Genomic DNA, 7,331 nt, shown 5'->3' with positions numbered 1-7,331 from the left:
GCCACCCGCCACCCGCCACCCGCCACCCGCCACCCGCCACCCGCCACGCCGCCCGCGCTCACCGCGCCGCGCCCGGAAGTGACGCACGCAGGCGCCGCGGGCCCGCCCCCCACAGGCCCCGCCCCGCGAGCGCCGAGCTCTCCCCCCGCCGGAAGTGCAGCCTGCGGGACTTCCGGCTCCCGCTGCGGCCTCGGGCCTCTGCCCTCTGGGGTTCCGCGCGCGCGCCCGGGCGGGAGGGGCTGGGCGCCATGTTTGCGGAAAGAGGCTGCAGCACCAACCCGTGGGCCTCTCGGCCTCTGGCCCTCAGGCGCGGGGCGCCTGACTTCTCCAGAAGGGCGTCCTCGCGCCCTCCTGAGGGAGACCCTGCCGCTCTGTGGTTGAGGAACCTCAGAAACGGGGTTTCTGGCCCTTGGCCGAGGGTTCCAGGACCTTCAGGGAAGCACGGGGCGCTGAGAGAAAAGCAGGGCCGGACGCCAGTTTAAGCGCCGAAAACATCCCAGTCAGGACCCTTGACGTAGGGCGCAAGAGACCTCAGTGTGGGACCCTCTGGGTTCATCCCAAATGCCTGTTGACTGAAAAAACACACACGACCCAAAAGTCGGGAGTTATGTTTTATTCCTTGGACAAAACTGAGGACTTAAGCCCAGGACGCAGCATCTCAGATAACTGAGGGACTGCCCCGAAGAGGTAAGGGAGGAGCCAGGGTATGTAAGGGTTTTTGCAACAAAGACCAGGTAGTCCGAAAGTCAGAAGATTGCTTAATACAGGGAAACCAGGTCTCTCCAGGAATTGAGCGCTTTCCTACGTGCCTTTGATGTGCGCCTCAGCTTCCTGGGGCCGGAGCCCGTGCGGGGTGCACCGGCGAGGTGACGGCTCGTAGGCTGCAACAGTCTTTGCTTACTGATGGCAGCCCGTGAGCAGCAGGAACCAGTGGGGATTTGCAGCCAAGGGTCAGGATAGGGTCAGTGGGTGGGAAATCACTAAGGGAAAGGGGGGTGGGGGGGTTTCTAGGCAGGAAAACGCAGCAGAATTCCTACTGGAGGCAGGCCAGGGACGCCTCAGACCACCTGGGGGACGGTGGGGGAAGAGGAACTGGTAAGACATTGGCGGTTACCAGACATGCAGGATCGGGGGAGCAGTTCTTGCTAAGACTGAAAAGGCAGAGACATCGCAGAAGTCCAAAAGTGAGTGCCTAGTTGGGAAAGAGTTCAGAGGGATTCCCTGGTGGTCCAGTGGCCAACACTGCTCCCAGCGCAGGGTTCCATTCCTGGTCGGGGAATGAGAGCCCACATGCTGCAGCCAAGCCCAAGCGCTGCACTGAAGACCCTCTGCAGCCAAGATTAAATGAATAAAATGCGGCAGAGAATTTTTTATAGAACAGTTCAGGGAGTAGAGTCTGGTCTAGGACAGAATCTTTGTCAGTATGCTCTGCCTAGCAGTAACAAAAGCCTTTAAAAATATGTATATATTTTGCGGGCTTCCCTGGGGGCTCGGTGGTAAAGAATCTGCCTGCCAGTTCAGGAGACAGGTTCAGTTTGTGATCCGGAAAGAGTCGACATCCCCAGGGGCAGCTCCGCCTGTGCACAGCTTCTTAGCCTGTGCTCCGAAACCCACAAGGAGAGAAGCCATCACAAGGAGGGAAGCCACCACAATGAGAAGCCCACGCACTGCGCCTAGAGAGACCCGCCGCTCCAGAGAGTAGAGTACCCGCCGCTCCAGAGAGACCCGCCGCTCCAGAGAGACCCGCCGCCCTAGAGAGACCTGCCGCTCCAGAGAGACCCGCCGCCCTAGAGAGACCCGCCGCTCCAGAGGCACCACATGGCATGTGGGGCCTTAGTTCCCTGACCAGGGATTGAACCCACGTGTGCTGCATTGGAAATGTGGAGTCTTAACCACTGGACCTCTAGGGAACGCCCTAAGGCCCGTGAACCCCTCTAGGTGGTTCCAGGAGCCTCTACCCTCAAAAGCCCCTCCGGGCCAGCCGTCCACGGCCGAGGGGATGATGACAGCTGACATTTATGTGGCACTTGGTGTGTGCCAGGAGTTGTCCCAAGTGCTTTCCTACAGTAACGTGTTTAATCTCAACCCCACTAAGTAGACACGTTACCATCCCCGTTGTATAGACCGTATGTTCAGCTTCACAGGACTTGCCCAAGGTCACAAAGCTGAGAGGGGCGGGATCTGGGCTTCCGAACCTTACTCTTGATTACTGGTCTCACGATGCACATGCCCAGGTAAAGGGGAAGAGCGGGGGCAGTGCTGTCCTGCAGCAGGATAACTTCTGGTCCCCCCAGGGGTCTTAAAGCCCCCCCACCCCTGCCGCACGCATCTCTCTCTCTGAGCTGAAGTGGTGTTGGCAGAGGGGGGGTCTTGTGCTGACTCTGCAGTAATCAGAGTCTTGAGCCTCTCCCTGAAGAGATGAACACCCCCTCAGAAACCTGTCCGGCTTCCTGACAGCCTTTCAGGGAAGACCCCCGGCCTGGTCTGTCCACATCACTTAACCACTTAGGAAGCCCTGTTGTCACGGCCAGCTCTCTGCGGCCCCGTGGACTCGCCCAGTAGGCTCCTCTGTCCATGGGATTTCCCAGGCAAGAATACTGGAGTGAGTTGTCATTTCCTCCTCCAGGGGATCTTCCTGACCCAGGGATTGAAACTGTGCCTTCTGCCTTAGCAGGCAGATTCTTTACCGCTGAACCACCTGGGAAGCCCTGGGTGGCACCCTCCTGTCCTTGCTGCTTTTTCTCAGGGTTTAATAACTCCGTGTACAATCCAGGTTATGTCAAATGACGCATGCTCCTTGCACAGTGATTTCTGGTGGCATGAAAGCAAAAGGCTTGTCTGCAAAACATGATCAAGACAGACGTAGAAGTGAAGAGAAACCTTGTATTTTGAGCTTTTTTTGCAGCCAGTTCACCAAGGGAAAGATTAGGAGTTTCGTGGTTCTAATATTCAAAAGAAGAGGCATACAGTTTCTCAGGAGGGCCTAGGCTTTTGTTGGCTCTAAATTTAAAAACTCATCCATCCATACGTGCCTCAAAAGCCAACTGCCAATGCATTGCCGTGTGAAGCCTGTAAAAGGTTCATTTACTTTTATGTACCAATTCATGCATTCTCTCTCTGAAGGCAAATAGGTACAAGAAATCTGACCCCCCTGAAAAAAACCCCACCGAAAACAAAACAAAACCCCACCCCACAAGTCTGGAATAAGTTTATCGCTTTTATTGAAGAGATGCTGAAGAACAAAGGAGATAGTTTTTTTAAAGATTCTTTTTGATGATTCTTTAAAGATTCTTTTAAGTCTCTGTTGAATTTGTTGTAATATTACTTCCGTTTTATGTCTTGGATTTTTGGCTGTGAGGCTTGTGGGATCTTAGCTTCCTGACCAGGGATAGAACCCACAGCCCCTGTGCTGGAAGGTGAGAACCCATAGCCCCTGTGCTGGAAGGTGAGAACCCTCAACCCCTGTGTTGGAAGGTGAGCTCTTATTCTCACTGGACTGCCAGGGAAGTCCCTAAGCTGGATACTGTTTTTATGATGGTGTCTTTGGTTTAGATCTTTGGTGAAGACTGAGTGTGGAGGACACATGAGGTGAGAGCCGTCCCAGACCGAGGTGATGGCCGTCCAGGCAGGGGGCTTCATGGTGGCCTGAGTGGGTGTGTGAGCAGAATTTACGCAGTTACAATATCGGAGCGGGAGGTCACCGCCTGCCCTCGACTACTTGAGTGCAAAATGAGATTCGAACTGGAAAGAAAGATCCATCCCTTAAGTGAATTCACTGAAAATGGGAATGACACAGTAATGATGTCAATGGTGGGGCAAAAGAGTTTTGAGAATTTATCTTGAAAAAAAAAAGAAAGGAGGGGGAGTATCTTGATTTTGTCTTGCATTCAAGGACATTTAGGTTCTTAATGTAGTGATAAGTCGTAGAACCAGTGAAGAATCAGTCTGGTGCTGTTTTGGCAGGTCATAATTTTTCCAACAAATTGCGTGCTTGCTCTCCAGATTCTCCTTCACGTTGTGTACGGTTTTCTCAGCTCTGTCATAAGAAGCGTCAGTTGTGCTGAGATACATACGCTCACCATCCATTTCCCCAAGAGCCTCTCCTAGCCCTTTGCTGTTCACGTCACTCACAGTGGGAGCCCCAGCCTGACACCAGCTTCGTCAGTTTCCTGGTCCTCAGTTGCACGGTCAGGCCCTCCCACACTTGCCAGTGGCTTTGGGCCAGGTCTGAACACCCCTCAGCATTTCATTTATGGACTTTCTGAAATGTCGCGTCTTTTGCAAGGTTGACAATCTGACTTGATCTGCACCGCACTTCACAGCCTCACAACACGATTCCCAGGGCACTCAGTGTTGGGGTGTGTGTGTGAGAGAGAGAGAGACAGAGAAAGAGGCGGAGAGAAGTAGATTCTGGAGCTACACAGTGAGGGACGCCTGAGTGGAGCCCAGTTATGCAAGTAGTCAATTCATTCATGAAACTCCTTGTGTTACGACAGGGTCTCTTTTCCTCTGCAGCCTCTGACTGCAGGCACTCAGGCAGCTGACACCTGGACCAGCAGGACTTCCAGGCGTTGCCGTCTTGGAACAGGTAAGGCATTGCCAGGGTTGCCTCGGTCTTGTAGGGGCAACATCCCTCTAAATTTTTATGAGATGCGGCAGTTACTTATTTATTTGACTGCACCTCCTGGCTTTCGGGATCTCACTTCCCTGACGAGCAGTTGAACCTGGGGCCGCAGCAGTGAAAACGCTGAGTGCTAACCACTGGGCCACCGGGGACGCCCCAGAGCCACTTTATTTGTATGAACGATGCTCGCTCTCACTTCTCTCGGCCAGTCTGGGTCGCAGCCATTGCAGATTACATTTGTAACGCAGGCCTGAGACATAGCCGTCAGATGCAGGGGTTTCATTACATTTAGATTACAGAGATCTTCGAGTGGGTGAGAAAGCTGCATCCACTAGGATTTTTTTCAAGTGTAGGTGGCAGACACAGATGTGAAACCATCTTTTGCCCAAAAGGAGAGCAGACGGGCTTGTACAGAGAAGACCGGAGCTCCGACGTCCCCCTCCACCTCTCAGCTCTGCAGGCGCGGGCCCCACCCGTGGATGGGCTGGGCCTCAGTGCAAGTCCCGTGACGGAATCTCCTTAGACCATCCTGGGTCACGCGCCTGGCCTCGAATCAGCCACTGTTTTTAAAAAGAGTTAATGTCAGGAGTTCCCTGGCTGTCCGGTGATTAGGACTTGGAGCTTTCACTGCTGTGGGTTCAGTCCCTGGTTGGGGAACTAAGATCCCGCAAGCTGTGTGGCTCGGTCAAAAAAAGAAAAGGAAAAGTTAACGCAAAAGCATTAACCCATGTATCTAGGAGTTTAAACAATACTCCTAAATAATATATGTGAAAGAAGAGGTTGTAAGTGGGATTGACAGAATATTTAGGACTTCCCATTGGCAGCCACTCATTCACTTTCTGCTCCTACGGTTCATCCTGTCCTGGTTCAGCATTTCCTACAGATGGGCTGACATTCTGTGGCGTTTCATGTCCGGCTTCCTCCCTTGGCATTCGAGACTCATCTGTGCTGTAGCCTGGGTCAGTGCTTTTCCCTCTTGGAGGAACCCATTCTTGCTCGTTCAACACTTGGAAGCATTAAGTGACATCCCACTTGCGGAAGGGCCTCCTTTAGGGCCTGTCCTGCACGAGGGCTTAGAGTCTCCTTCCCCTCATGAGTCACTGAGTTTCACTGGCAGTGCCCTGCGCACAGGCCCTCGCGTGATCCGTGACACCAGCCACTCCATGCGCCAAGCTTTGCAAGCGGCAGAAAGACCAGGAGAGGCTCGGTCCCTGATTCCCCTCGATGAAGGGTCTGGTGTCAGAGCAGCGTCCTAGGGACCGTCGGGGCCACGAGGTCCTGATGCCATGGCCCCCTCTCTGGAGAAAGGCTGCGATGACGCAGAAGCCACATCTTGCTGAAGCAGGACGTGCATTCAGAAGCAGGCACAAGAGCTTGATCACGGTCAGCCTCAGGGTGTCTGCAGACCTCTGGCCACCCGGCAGCCCTGGGGCCAAGGATGGAGCGCCTTCGGGCTTGCGGACCCCTGTTGTCACCCCCAGCCTGCCCCTGCTCCTTGTCTGCCCTCGGCAGGGTGCAGCCTAGCCTCCAGGTGTGGCCGCGTGCCCGGCAGTCACCTGTGTGGTGTGGGGCGCCCCCGCTCGGTGGTTGCAAAGAGCCTTGAATAAGTAGCAGCGTGGAAATGACACAACTCGAGCCAGGAGGCTCTGGGACCCGAAGCGGCCTTTTACTGCACCCAGTTATCTGGGAAAAGACGGTGAACCGTGAATTTCTTACGAACTAGGTTTATCTAAGTTGGGGGGGAGGATACAAAGATTAAAGGCACCCATTGAAAATCACATGTATTTTATTGCAGGAATAAAACCCTGGGACTCCCTGAAATTCTGAATTTTCCTGAGGGAAACAAACACCATAGACACCGAGCCCAGTTCATAAGGGTCCGGGGAGTGTTTCCCTGGAAGGGGCATAAATCCTCTTCCGCAGGCCCGCAGTGGAAGCAGCGCTTGCCCATGGAGGCCGGTGCCATCTCTCCGGCTGGGTGCCCGCTGCATGGCCTAGCGGTGCCCCAGCTTTGGAGCTTTATGTCAGCAGGAGTATTTTTATTTAATGTCACATGGTAAACACAAAGAAAACCCTCTGTTCTCAGACCTCGTTTCAGCAGGGCGGGGAGTTAAGAGTTTAGCTCGTCGCCTTGTTTTCTGCCGAACTTAGTCAGGCTTCAGTAATTTTGTTCCTGGAGCAAAGCTTCCTGCCCCCATTAGAGATATTGAAAACTTCCTTGTACTCATATCTTGCACTATTTGTTTAGTTCTTTAATAAATGAAACCCTAATCCAAGTGCAATTTCTGAAAGCCTTTCTTTCAACATTTTAAGAAGTTATTTCCCCTGATGAGAAGCCATCTTGTTGCCCCGTGTCAAGCTGAACGACAGAGCCCGCCAGGCTGGTTATTGGTCGTCCTCTCCTTTCTTACAGGGAGAGGACAGAAAGCCAGCATACGCCTTTGATAAAGGTTGGCCAAGTTGGATTGTATTCTAGTTGGTGTGTGAGACGGATCCAGGGTAGTGGGTGGGCGTGGGGGTGCGGTAAGGTGAAGCCCTGCCCCTGTGCCCTGGCACTAACGTCTGACACCACGGACAATGCCTTTCTGTGCTCTGGGCCTCCATTTCCTCATGAACGTCGACATTCTAGGAATCAGCGAACTAAAATGGACTGGAACGGGTGAATTTAACTCAGATGACCATTATATCTACTACTTCGGGCAGAAAT

The 7,331-nt window shown here is 53.5% G+C and overlaps 1 long non-coding RNA gene across 1 annotated transcript; it reads left to right on the top strand.

Moving 5' to 3' along the window:
- Nucleotides 1-267: 267 nt before the first annotated feature.
- LOC120856652 lies at nucleotides 268-6,887 on the top strand. Its single transcript, XR_005719456.1, has 3 exons — nucleotides 268-687; nucleotides 4,516-4,588; nucleotides 6,420-6,887. It is a non-coding gene; the product is annotated as an uncharacterized LOC120856652 (long non-coding RNA).
- The last annotated feature ends 444 nt before the right edge of the window (nucleotides 6,888-7,331 follow it).

Source organism: Oryx dammah, unplaced genomic scaffold (assembly GCF_014754425.2).
Source record: "Oryx dammah isolate SB20612 unplaced genomic scaffold, SCBI_Odam_1.1 HiC_scaffold_2, whole genome shotgun sequence".
In the NCBI taxonomy this organism is placed as follows: Eukaryota; Metazoa; Chordata; class Mammalia; order Artiodactyla; family Bovidae; genus Oryx; species Oryx dammah.
The sequence above is the reverse complement of the archived record's forward strand: the minus strand, read 5'-3'. Positions and strand labels throughout refer to the sequence as shown.